We start from the raw sequence: 14,189 nt of genomic DNA, 5'->3' as shown, positions 1-14,189 counted from the left end.
TAAAGTTGAATCAGAAGGCAAAATTGAAGTAGTTACTGCAGGAAATCAATCCCAGAGGGGGTTAAGTGAGCATAGGTGAGAATCAGAAGGCAAAATTGAAGTAGTTACTGCAGGAAATCAATCCCAGAGGGGGTTAAGTGAGCATAGGTGACGTGCCATCTCTTAGAAGCTCCAGTAGCTGCCATGAAGACACAAGCTAAGTGATGAAATGGTGCTTTGGCCATGATGTGAATTTATCTTGGGTAGATAGGTGTTGAGAAATACAGGTCATCCAAAGGTTTTGCTTCTCAAGCGTTCAGGTTACTCTGAATCTCACTCTGAGACTCCAGGTAAGTTAGTACCTCTTAGACATAAATGGGAAGATGTTGCATATTTAGATGGAGGATTTAGACCCTTCGATTTCTTGGAATGTGTGTTCACCTTCAACCTGTAACAACTTTTCAAGTATCTTCCGCTCAGTGCAGGGAAGGGATAGCCCCAAAGTTTCCTAGTGAACAAAACCTGGTAAATGGAAACTGGGAAGACCGAAGCATGTAAACGCCCCATGATCATAGCGTTGTGGCAGAGAATATGGGCTGTAGGAACAATAATCTGTGGCTAGAACTTGGACTGTGCCAACTTTTGGCCATGACTTCGGCCGAAGAGCTTATTTACAAAAAGAACTTAGTACTAGACTTAAATAGAAGTTGTTCAATAAATGACTATACTTAAGTGATTGTGCAAACATTTTTAAGGGTTTGTATAGATTCGCTAGTCCTTGATACTATTTTCTCTGAGGATTTACATTTCTCATCTGTAATTTCTCCTACCTTAAATTTTCCTTATCTTATCTAGTCAACCCTAGGAAGACATTACTATGATTTTTCAAGAGTAGAATTTTTTTTTTTAACATCTGGCATGTGTTATATTTTTGAAGATTCTTGGTATTTTAAACTATGATTTCACATCTGCCACTTTTGTAGCATTTTGATATTGAGTAATTTACCTTCCAAGTATTTTCATCTTTGAAATGAGAATAATAGAATATCTACAATAATTTTTGTGAGTATTAAATGATGTCTACTATATGATACAGAAATAACCAATGCATGTGAACTATTACCAATACCTCTACTGTTAGTATTGTAATTATTCTTCATAAATACTTTCTCATCTACCTCTGGTGTGCTTGCTGCTGTTGTCTTTAACTGGTGGACCTTGAAGCAGAATGTTCTATGGAGTTACTAATAAAATATTAATATATGCAAATTCTCAGGTCATGGTTTAATTCTTGGACATGATTCATTATGTTTATCATTTTATACCCATAAAATATATAAATTTAGTTTAAATGCAAATCTTATTTCATGATGTTACTAAATTACCTCCAGGACAACCACTTTTAAAATTCCCAAAGTTGATTCTTTCCAGAGGAATCTACATAGCGTCTATTTTAAATTGCTTCACATTTTGGTGATTCCTAATATCAGAGATTGCCATTTCAACTGGAATTTGTGTTTTAAACTGCTGACCAAACCTTCTGAATCTGTGAAATTGTAAAATACTAGGTAATAAGGATACCATGACTTTCTACTAGGTACTCCACCTAAACTTCGAACTTCATATGCAGGCTTATCTCTAGGGCTAGGGAGTGCTTAGAAGTTAATTCCTTAATCCAATCTTTTTTCCATCATCCAATCTTAATGCTCAATTCTGACTCTGATATTATTCACCATAGTATAGTACTGGGTTTCGAATGACCAGTGAGATTTAGGAAGAGGAAAACCTGGGCTGTGTCTCATGTGGAGACTTGATACTGACCATGGAAAACTATGTTCTAGGCATGATGATGTTCTTAATGAATTGTTGAAAACAAGATAATGAAAACTTTTTTAGGTTTTTCTATCCATTTGATTATCTTCACTTTTTTTCCCCAAGGTGTTTTAAAATAAGTTAATTGTTAAAAAAAAAAGCAAGAATAAAAAAAGATCTTTCAATATGCATATAAAGATTTATGGCATATATAGGATTAACCAGTAAAGTAAATTATTAATATATCTAATCTACCTTTTTATATGATCAGGGCTTAAGCCAGACTTTTTTTTATAAGAACAGTATAGTTATTTTGCTGAAACATTTGCAACTCTGTATACCATAATGTATTTCAGAGAGAGCAACAAGGCAATATTAGACCTTAGAACATATTTTGTAACTTCGTTTTTCTAGTCACTTACAGTTTCTAGCAGACTAAAAAGTACTTATGTAATTTTGCAAGAGTTAGAAACTATGAGTGGAGAAAGCAAAAGTTTAAAACCATTTAGCCTTAGTGGTGTAAAATATTTCTTCAGTATTTAAAATGTAAGATCTTTGAGAGTATCCAAATATTTAATGCATTTTTCTATTTATAATCCTTGAACATAATCTTGTATAGTGCAAAAATATATATAACAGACCCAGAAATCCCATTGCCTATCATTAGAATTTAAGCATTATCAAGTTCAGGGACTCTGTTTTAGGTGACTTCTGTGTTACTAGAAATAAATACTCTGTGTTAATGGAAACACTCCACTGCCACAGTAGGTGCATAGAGGAGACTATGGCTTTTGGAATACTGTGCATTACCAGATACTTAAACTTGTGGCTTTTAAGACTTGTGTACTGGGAAGGGGGAGTAATATTTATTGTTCACCACATGCTAAGAAATTTATCCAAATTCTGGAGATGATCTTGTGAGAGGAGTCTAGATATTCCAGTTTTATTTATAGATAACATGAAGGTCAAGGAATTAAGTAACTTGCTCAAAGTCATACCCCCAAGAAATGCACAGAGGCGTCATTGGAGTAAGCATAGAGACTAATCTGTATCCATTTAAATTCAAAACTACCTTCCATTTTATCATGTTTTCCATGTTATTATTCCATCAAAGACTCTTAGAGAAAAAGTTGCCTTCAGAGTTAGGAGCAAAAATCTGTTTTTTGTCTGACAGAAATATGCAATGTCAAGAACATTAATAACACTTTTTAGAAGTTTCTAGATTATCCTATTTCTCATATAGTTTCTGAGGACTACTTCAATTCTTGGGCAGGAGTAGAACCCAGGAGTAGATGTGTAGAATGGTGAAGTCATAAGGGGGAACTTCAGGTGTCTGATTACATACATCTAATGTATTCCAGGTGAATTCCTGAGAAGAAAAATGCCATTCTCCAATGCTCTAAAGGAATCTAAGCATTTGGTTGCTATTAGTGATTAATAGAAATTTAAAGCCAACTTTAATTGCTATGACCTTTCATTAAGTCAATACCTAATCCTATTTGGTATTATTTACTGCTGTGTTCAATAATAATACAATTGTCTTGTTTAAATTTTGTGGGAAATCTGCAGAGATAAAAAGCTCTTAGTACAAATGATATTTTTTGTTTTTCAAAGTATATAATACATTATTTGTACTTAGTGTACATTCTTAATCTTATTTCTACTTTATAAGAAAACTGAAACTTCTCTTTTTTATTCACCTTTTCCTCATATTATTTGCATATACTCATCCTGAAAATATGAATAATAGCAATAATTCACAATTCCTGTATGAATTGACAGGAAGGAGCATAGACTTTCATACAGGTCTAGAATTAACTAGATTATAATTAGGACACATTTAGATGCACCTGCTCTTAAATAGTGTTGAAACTCCACTTCAGTATTTTAGAGATATTTTTATAGAAGAGTCATATTAGAGATATTTTTCTAGAAGAGTCATTTCATACATAATCTTATTTAGGTTCACTTCTATAATATAATTTCAAGAAGATTGTGGTCTAATGAATTTTCCTCCCCTCCGCTTTTTAAAATAAAAGTCACTTTTATCTAGAAACAGCAAAATGTTTAGTGTGTTTCTTGGCAAATTTACTAAGATCTACATGGGTATTGTGAAAACCTGACAATATAATTAAAAAGGATGGTTGTCAAGCAACGAATAAAGTGGGTACACAAATACCTTCTACCTCTTTATATTTACATTAAAACTAAGTGCGTGAAAGAAAGTGCACATAAAGTTAGACGACAAGGAGACTTCACTTACTGTGAATTATGGCTACTTTCTTGTCATCTTGAGATTTATTTTTTTGTTTGTTTGTTTCTTTATTCTAGGGGAAAACAAACTTTTCTTGAGTTGTGAGAATTGAATGAGATACTGTTTGGAAATATTCTAGAATTTTAAGACTCTATAAAAATGGTACATGTGAATGTTGCTATTGTCATTGGTGTAACATGGAAACTTTAAAAGTAAGAATTTTAAATGTAAAAGTATTTCAAATCTTATTCAAAAAATTCCAAAGCTAAGCATTTTTAGTGGACTTGTGATCACACTTAGAGTATTTACTTTGTCAAATCATGTCTCCCTTAGCATGCAATATTTTGTTTTATTTTTAATTGACAGAACATGTGTCTTTTGAATAAATACTCAATATTGACATTCGGTATTTTATTTTTGTTAAATAATAAACCCTTGTTGGATTATTGAGTCATGAAGTTTTGGAAGTCCTTGGTACTGGTGTCAGAGAAATTTTATGCAAGGAATAATTATGACTATAATTTTAGCAGTTCTGATGAAGTAAGTTAGAATTATGTATATTCCATAACATAAATTGGAAACTGGAGTGAATTCATTAGTAAGTGTGATTAGGAAAGATAATTTATAATAAGCATCCCTTTCCCCCTCTAGGCTGTATTTTTTTACTGTAGTTATGGACTTGTCTATGTCTCCTTTTGGTTCTAACAAATTTTTTTTTTTTTAAAGATTTTATTTATTTATTTGACAGAGAGAAATCACAAGTAGATGGAGAGGCAGGCAGAGAGAGAGAGAGAGAGAGGGAAGCAGGCTCCCTGCTGAGCAGAGAGCCCGATGCGGGACTCGATCCCAGGACCCTGAGATCATGACCTGAGCCGAAGGCAGCGGCTTAACCCACTGAGCCACCCAGGCGCCCTTGGTTCTAACAAATTTTGCTTCTCGTGATATGAGGCCCTGTTAATATGTACAGACCTACTAAGAGTTGATGAATTGACCTCTTGATCATTATGAAATGTCTCTTTTTTCCCTGGTTATATTCCTTGTTCTAAAATCTTATTTGACCTTACTACAGCTTTTTTGGCTTTCTTTTTATTAGTGTCTGCATAGAATACAGAATTTCTATCTTTTTACTTTTAATGTTTTACTTAAAAACTACCACATGGTTGTGTTTTCACCACTCTTCCTCTAATGCACCCCTTCCCATTTATAGACTGTGTGCCTATGAATGGAACATCATACACTCAGTTGCTCAGGACAGAAACCAGGGAAATAGCTCAATTCCTCTTTGATCTGTCAGATGTATCCTAATGAATCTCAAGAAAATATGACACATTCATCCACTTTTCTCCCTTTCTACAACATGAACCTAAAGAGGTCAAAATTTCACTCCTCTAGATTTCCTGACTTCACCCCTAGCTGTCACCACCTGCTTTCACTCCATAGCTTGCACAGCAGCAAGAAGTGATCTTTGCATGCATTATATCATATCAAACCCCGTATAAACCCTCCAGTCTCTCCCATTGCACTTAGAATGAACTCCAAACCCTTTAGAAGGCCCTGTGTAATTGATGTCCTAACTCCCTCTTGAAACACATCTCATCTTGTGGATTACCCCGCTTTGATCCACCTGGGTCTTTCTGTTTCTTGATCCTATGAATCTTTTTTCTGTTTGGGACCTCAGCTGTTGCATCTCCCTGGAATAAATTGACTTCAGCAGTTTGCATTACTAACATTTAAACTGAGACCTCATGCATGCAAAAGAAAGATCTCTTCATTAATTCATCCTTTCAACAAATACTGGTTCAGTGCATGCTAGATGCCAGACACTGAGCTCCATGCAGAGAATAAATTTGGAAGTCTAAAGATACTTGGTCTTTGCACTCAAGGAGTTTACAAATCCGTGAAGAAGACAGACATCATTCAGTGCAAGTGCAAGTATTCCCTGACAGAAGTCCCATAAAGCGAACACAGCTCTATGAAACCCATAGTAAAACTGAAATAGACTGAAGTTGTAAATAGGCTCCCTTGCTGTATTCTTTAACGGTGATCTGAAGGGGGGAGTAAGAGTGAAATGGCACTTTGTAAATTCAGTAGAAATGAAAAACACATTAATTGAAATTGTAGCTCATATACAGAACTGTTAGCATGTACATTATGATCATTTTTGATTGGACACATCATGATTAGTATCTGATCCTGTATCTAAAGCAAAGTTACAGGTTTATTATTTCAAATAGAGAACAATGATATTTTGTGCAGCATGAGATAGAAAAGGTAAGTAAAGAGTAATGGCTTAACATACACTTTGGATTTCTTTTTGTAAACTTAATAAAATAAAAATGATTTACATGACTGTAGAGATTATTTTAATGAAAACAAATGCTTCCTTTTCCAAAAGCACATTCAAATACCTGAATATAATTCAACTCTTTCTTTGACCTGGTCTTAAACCTAGATGCATAATGGACCAATATAAAGGACAGGACCATCAGAGTGTTTTGGTTTTATTTCTGCTTCTGTCACTTCAAATGTCCTGGGTTGAAAGTAAAGCCAGTAATCTACTTAGAGGTATGACATTTCATATATTCTGTCAAATTGACTGAAATGTAAGAACTTGCTCATAAGTTCCATTTTCCTTCTGTTCTTTCAGCTGTGCTGACATTAATATTCTCATCTACAGAGTTTTTTCCTCTATTTACCCAAATTTTATTTATTTTTATTTTTCAAAGTTAAGCTTTAAACTTCCTCAGCATCTGCCAACTTTATAGAAGTTTCTCTGCCAGCAAATTCTGGTAGTCTAAGCTTCATAATATTGAGCCATATTACCCTGCTTTCCTATGAAACTGTTTTAAAAGCCTCATTATTTTCCCATCATGTGTCTGTTAACCCTTGAAGTTTACTAAACCACCCAAATTAAATGGCTGAATACAACAGCCATTTATGTGACTGCAAATTCTGCTGTTCTGAGTAAGGTTCTGCTGATCTCTTAGGTTAGCTCTTGGACTTGAGATCATTTTGAGATTCAGCGGGGAGTGAGTCCTGGACGGCCTCACTAATAGATCTGGCAGTTGTGCTTCTCATCTCTAGCAAGGTGACCTCTGCCTTTTCTTGGGGATATCAGGTGTTACAAGCATCCAGAGGGAAGGCTCCACTGTGTAAGCATTCTTCAATGTTCACATCACTTATGCTAATGTTGCATTGACCAAAGCAACAGACTTCTAGAAGGTTGAGAGGATCTGTAACATCACTATTAACACAGGTAGGGGAAGAATTTTTGGTCATTTTTATAACTACCATATCTTCCAATTAAACAACAAACAAAAAAATGTTCTTTGAATCCTTCAACCAATGCTACCCATTTATGAAAAATAATTTCCAACTGAATATCTAAATTGTCACAGATGAAGCTATTAAATTCACTTAAGTATCAATTGACATTTTTAGTGTTAGCACATTGATGCCATTTCCATACAAGTTGAGAAGAAGTGGGATAAGACAAGTTCTTGATTGAGCAACTTGAAACCTATGAATTTCCTTTGATTTCTGAGCCTGATTTGTTGCTGCAAAAGCATCTCTCTTACTGTCTGTGGCCAAGGAGTCCTGCTGTCATGATGGCAGGAAGCTTCTTGACTTCTGTGCAGAAGTGTTTGCAAAAAGGCCCTAGTCTGAGTTTAGAGATGAGTGTACAGTCTCAGGTCTTAGATTTCATCTGTAAATTGCATTCCACAAGGGATCAACTCTATAGGATTACAAAATGCAAGAGAGTGCTGAGGTTTTCATTTGCTTAGGGCAGGGTGGAAAGATGTTTGAAACTACTGCAATTACAGCCACTAATATACCATTTCTCCCTTTCACATCTGCATCTGAGTCAGAATCTTAGGAATGCTTTTTTTAAAAAGGCATGTTCCTTTGATTTTTCATTTTGTCTAAATTATGGGAAGTTTGCAGTAGTCATAGTGATACTCCAGATCTTTAGGAAAAATCGAAGGACCAGTAAAGAATTCCATGAGAACTTCAAAAGTTCTGTAGTGTTTGACTTTGAATAATTAAAAATTGAACACAAATTATATATTTAATGTGGTGGATTGAAATTCTAATACTATTAAAAACAAATTGGTTCAAGAATCTCTCTCCAAAATTGTTTGAGGGTTGCTGAAAGAGAGATATAAGGGTGGGTAAATGAGTGAATGGGGCCAAAAGGTACAAATTTCCAATTAAAATAAGTCAGGGTTGGTGGGGGGAGGGGGTTTGGGAGAAGAGGGTGGGATTATAGACATTGGGGAGGGTATGTGCTTTGGTGAGTGCTGTGAAGTGTGTAAACCTGGTGATTCACAGACCTGTACCCCTGGGGATAAAAATATATGTTTATAAAAAATAAAAAATTAAAAAAAAAAAACCAATAAAAAAAAAATAAGTCAGGGGATGTAATGGAGATATAATGTATAGCATGGCACCTATGGTTAATCATACTCAGCTGCATGTTTGAACGCTGCTTAGAGAGTAGATCTTAAAAGTTCTCATCACAAGAAAATTAATTTGCCATCAAATATTTAACAGAATCCATAACAAACTCGAAGCAAATACAAGGGAACCACTTCAGCCTGAAAAATGACATTGTCAGAAAACTTGTGGTTAATGTCAGATTTAACAGTGAAAAATAATAGTTTCTCTCTAACATCAGAAACAAGGCATAGATATCTAATCTCCCCTTTACTCAGTATTTTACTTGAGGATGTTGGCAGTGCAATAATGCAGGGGGAAAAAAATTGTGAGTTCGAAAAGGAAGTGAAACTGTTGTAATCAGATGATTCAGTGTTCTTTGTAGGAACCTCTAGGAATGTGCAAAAAAAATAAAAAGCCTTTTTAAGTTCAGGAAGTTTTCAGGAAACACAAAAATTCATTGTATTTCTCTATACTGATAAACAATTGGAAATTGAAAATATAAAAACAACATAATTTATAATAGCATAAAAAACATTACTTGGGAATAAATTGAGCACAATATATTCAATATCCGCAGGCTGAAAACTACGAACCATAACCAGGAATTTTAAAAAGTAAACCGAGAAGTAGTCTCTTTTCATAGATTAGAAAACCAATATTAATATTATTTACAAAGTGATCCATAGTTTCAATGTAATCACAGAGAAGATCCCATAAAATATCTTAGTAGAATGACCAGGTTATTGTAAGACCAATGAGAGATCAAAGGAAAAGAATAATTAAAACAATTTTTAAAGAAAACAAAGTTGAAAAGCTTACAGTATTTGATATCAACTCTTACCATATACTACTTTTGACAACTATAATACATTAAGACAGTGTGGTGGTCAAGTATATTTATATAGATCAATGAAAAAAAAGTCTGTGAATATGGTGCCCTGACTTTTGATAAAAGAACCAAAGTAATTAGATACGGAAATGCTACTTTTTTCAATAAACATGCTGGAAGAATTACATATCCTTATGGAAAAAAATAATCCTCAATCATTACATCACCTGTAAAGAAAAGTAATTCAATCTGGAGTATAGACTTTTAAATTATAAACTATATCACATAAAAGAAAACAAAGGAGATTATTTTTGTGACTTGAGGTGAAAAGTATTTTTCATAAAAGGAAAATGATAAATTGGACTTTGTAAAATTAAGATATATTGCTCTTCATAACATACTACTTAGAAAACATTTGTAAAACAGATAATAAAAATTGCACCTAATAGATATAAGGGCTCTACAACTTAAGCTAATTATTTGAATAGACATCTCACCTTAGAATATATAAGGAATGGCAGGTGAGCTCATGAATAGATGCTCAACATCATTAGATACATGTAAATGAAAATCACAAATGAAATCATACCCAGCAGGATGAGTAAAATGAAAGCCTGACAATAACACATGCTGGCAAGGATGTAGGGCAACTAGAAATCTCATACACTGCAAATAGAAATGCACAATGGTCCAGCTGCTTTGTAAAATAGTTTCTCACCAAGAAGGCAAGCCCTTTCCTTGTGGCTTATAACTCCAACACTAGGTAGCTCTCCAAAAGGAATGAAAACACAAGTTTATACAAAGACTTGGTTTCAAATGTTTTGGAAGATTTATAATAAAAGCTGGAACTACCCCCCCAGCACCACCACCAAGTGTCCATCAACTGGTAGAGACATAAACTGAACAATAGAGATAGAATGGAATGCTGTCAGCATTTAGAAACAGATTATTAATTCATACAACTTGGATACATCTCAACATCATTTTCAAAGTGAAAGAAGCCAAACACAAAACTTTGCATAATGTACAATTCTACTGATAGAAAATTATGAAGAAAGTAAGCTAACAGTGACAAAGCAGAACAATGGTTTTTAGCAACTGGGAGTGGAATGGGAGTATCAACTACCATGGGCACAAGGGAACTTTCTGGGGTGTAAAGAATATTCTTCATCCTGATCTAAGTGTTGTTTATGCAAGGGTATATAATTTACAAATACTAAGTTATGTATGGTTTTATTGTATGTGGCTTATATTTTAATGAAGTGCAGATAGAAATATTTGATTTTCTATAGAGAACATAAGCATGATTCATATTTACAATCTGGAGTAACTTCTGTTACTGGGTTTCTGGATTGAGTCAAAAATTACAGAATTTAAAAGTTTTTGATTACTTAAAACTTTGACGTGTGAAAAACATTGGATAAATAGAATTGCCAAAAGAAATTGGGTTTCCTGCATAAAAATATTCATTAAAAAGTGTTTCAAGGTATATTTAGGGGGTATAGCTCAGTGGTAGAGCATTTGACTGCAAAGTATATTTAATTCCCTGCTACATCTTCATTTTTATTGCATAATACCTAGAATCAAGAGATGTCCTAACTGGTAAAATATAGGATGTTCTTATAACAGTTTTCAGATTCTCATTATTTTTTCCAATTATTGAACTGACTTAATATTTTCCCCAGATGACCTATTGTTCTGCTCTGGCTTTTCTTGGAGAGCTCAAAAGCTATGTTCTGTGTTCAGATGGATGCTATCAAATTTGGAAATCATTAGTGTCCTTTCTTAGAGTTTGATTTTAAAGTGAGTGTGATCTGTGAGGTAGAAGCTACTTTTGCTTGGAAGTTGCTAGTGATAAACTCTCAGTATCGTATGAAGGAGCCCTGTTATTCACCGAAATTAAAAGGTCACTGACAAATGACTCCCATCTCTAGACCTGGAGCTGCTGAGTGTTTTGCCAGAGTTGCTTCTTATGTTATCAGTCTATAACACTTCTTATGGCTAACACAAATTGACCCTGTGTAAAGTATTTCTACCAACTTATTTTATGTTAGTTAATATTTATATTCTATAAGATTGTAGCAAATATAAATGTCAACAATATGATGTGAACATGATTGACACAATATGTCAATTGCTTCTACCCATTGAAAATGATTTCTGTATTCAACTGTGTAGTCCTCAAACTGAGATAAAGACATTAATGATACTGCTGTTTAAAATATCTTCTTTTATAAATGATGACAAAGTTAATAACCATGTTTTTTAACTGTATCTAGTGCTGCTTGTTCAAAAAGGGCTACTTTTCTATCCTAAAGTTCTGCAATTAAAAGTGTTATAAATGTTATTTTAATGTTACCACTCAAAACAACTTCCTTAATTTCATAATACATAATAGATCTAAGGAGAGGAATGGTCTTGGTAATTTTCACTTCTTTTAAACAACACCTGAAAATTATTTTTCTGTCATCAGTCTTCTATTTCAATCTTAGGCGTTCGGTTTTTTTGCAGTAGTATTTGTGTGTGTGTGTAAAATTAAGGTTTCCATCACAGATTTTTTTTTCTTAAAACTTAAAAAGGGCAACTTTAATTCATTACAAATACAAGCAACAATGAATTAAAATCATAGCTGTTGATGGTGTTTACAGGAGAGAAAATGGAGGGGTCTTAGACCCATTGATTATCAAGTCCCACATTTGACAGAGCTCCTGCTGGCATTATGTATTTGCCTCCTACTCTCTTTTGTTACTGCTTTGGCTAAGAAGAGAGTCAGAATGTATTGTGGGGGTGTATTCAAGAGAACAAAAGAATTTTAAGATTCTCTAGACTGTGACAATATATCATTTATTGAGCTATAATAAAAGAATATATATATTTAATTCAAATAAACCTTTAAAAATTAGGTCCAGTTTAGCTGTTCAGTTTTAATGCATCTAGAAAGAAAACAGAGCTTATCAAATAGTCATCTTCTTCCATATTTGGAGTTGTTATGGTCGCTTCCCCTAACCCAGCTAAAATGACTCAAGCAGCTCTAAAATTGTGGGAGGGACAAACACTGGATGTATGAGCAATACTATACTACCTCAGTTTCTCATAACTGCCTCTTCAAATCATGCTCTGTTTACGGGGGAAATGCCCCTAGGGCTTTCAACTGTGCTCCATTATTTTTTTGAAAGTGTTTCTTCCGGAATTGAATTACTATTTGATAATGACATTCTTACCAGGCAATGTTAATGGCAAAGACAAGATTGAAAGTAGAGGGAGAAGAGACCAGAGATGGGTCAAGCTCCCTTTGTGGATTCACAGACTGAGATCTGATCAGGCGTGGATGGATTGGCCTCAAAATTGGAAGAAAAGAAGGCAAAGATACGAATGGATGAGTGGGAAGTGTTGAAAGTTTCTCCATCTGCTGCCAAGTTTTGTTTCTAGAGTTCAAGTGTAATTTTCCTACTTGGAAACTTTCAGTGGCTACTGTCTATAGTATATAAATCAGATGGGGATTTAAGGGCACGAATGGCCAACGATCTCCTCCCTTATCAACTTGTCCTCCTTCTTGTTTTAATCCTGTCCATTAAAATGCTGTATCCTGAGTGCACCCAAGTATATTTGAGGCTTTTCAAAATCTCTTTCCTTACCATGTGTTCCTGTTGATTTTTCACAAAATATTCAGACTTAGTTGAAGTACTTCCACCTTTCTCTTAATATTCTGTGATGACTACTGGTAAGAGGTAAAATTAATTTCTTCTCCTCGGACCTTTGTGTGATTTATTAACACACCCACAGTAGGGCTCGCTTCATGCACTAAGTTTATTTGTTTGGGTTTCCAAACAGGATAATGCACTACTTTGTCTTCTTAGTCTTCACATTTGTAACCTTTGTCATATAGCAAAATTACATACCTACCAAATGGCTAAATTTGATTACACAGAAGAAGAAAACTTAAGATGATACAGCACCACGTTGAGAAAAAAAAAAAAAAAAAAAACTAAAAAAAACCCACAGAGCCTTAAGGGCTCTGTAATATCAAATACTATTACTGTTTGCTGTTCCACTGATGATGCATTTAGAACTTTAAACTTTTATAGCAGAGGTAACTATTAGTAAAACAAGCAGATGCTAGTAATTTGTTAAAACACAAACCAAAAAGACTCTTGGATATATCTTGATGAAAAATTCTGTATTAATCAGAAGTTCTGTAAAGTACTTTGAATATTAATAATAAAGTACTTGGATATTAATAATAAATATAAGATATTTTAAGAACTAAATTATGGTATAATGCTCTTATTTAGGCAGGTAAATAAACTGAGCTTTTTTGTTATTATTATTATTATTAAAATACGGTGACTTAAAGTGGCCATTCCTAATGAACTTGCAAATTAAAAATTACATTTTTGAAAAACGGAGACCTTGCTCTTCCCAGTTTTCTTGGCCTCAAGATGGAACTCTAGTGTTTTCTTCAAGAAAGCCTTGGTAAGTATATTCTACTGATACTCTTGGAAAGCAACTGTACTCTGCAATAAGACTCTCCTTGAGAATTGGCTTAAGGCCTTGTTTTAAGTTTTGCCTGCACTCGAATTGGGCTTGATTTTAATATGTTAACAACTTTCAGATTTCCTCCTGTCTTCCACACAGCACAGTTCTATGGCTCAACAGTACATGTCTTAGTAACTCTTATTCTCCATAAAGATTAGGAAATTTTGCTATGTGAAGCAATAGATATGACCTAAATTTTCCTTTAAATGAAGAATGGCAAAGCTATAAGAGAGAAGTTGCTTTAATGATATATGGAATACAATGAATCCTGAGAGGTATTTGAGCCATTCGTCATGTCAGGATGCTGTGATAGGTCTTCTTTCTAATGAGGTCTTTCCT

General features: G+C 34.0%; 1 protein-coding gene across 1 annotated transcript in view; it reads left to right on the top strand.

Annotated features, from left to right (window-relative positions):
- DLGAP1 (DLG associated protein 1) overlaps positions 1-14,189 on the top strand; it is an 812,994-nt gene that overhangs the window by 125,534 nt on the left and 673,271 nt on the right. The window lies entirely within an intron of this gene.

The sequence above is a fragment of the Mustela nivalis genome, assembly GCF_964662115.1.
Source record: "Mustela nivalis genome assembly, chromosome: 14".
NCBI classification, from domain to species: Eukaryota; Metazoa; Chordata; class Mammalia; order Carnivora; family Mustelidae; genus Mustela; species Mustela nivalis.
The sequence above is the reverse complement of the archived record's forward strand: the minus strand, read 5'-3'. Positions and strand labels throughout refer to the sequence as shown.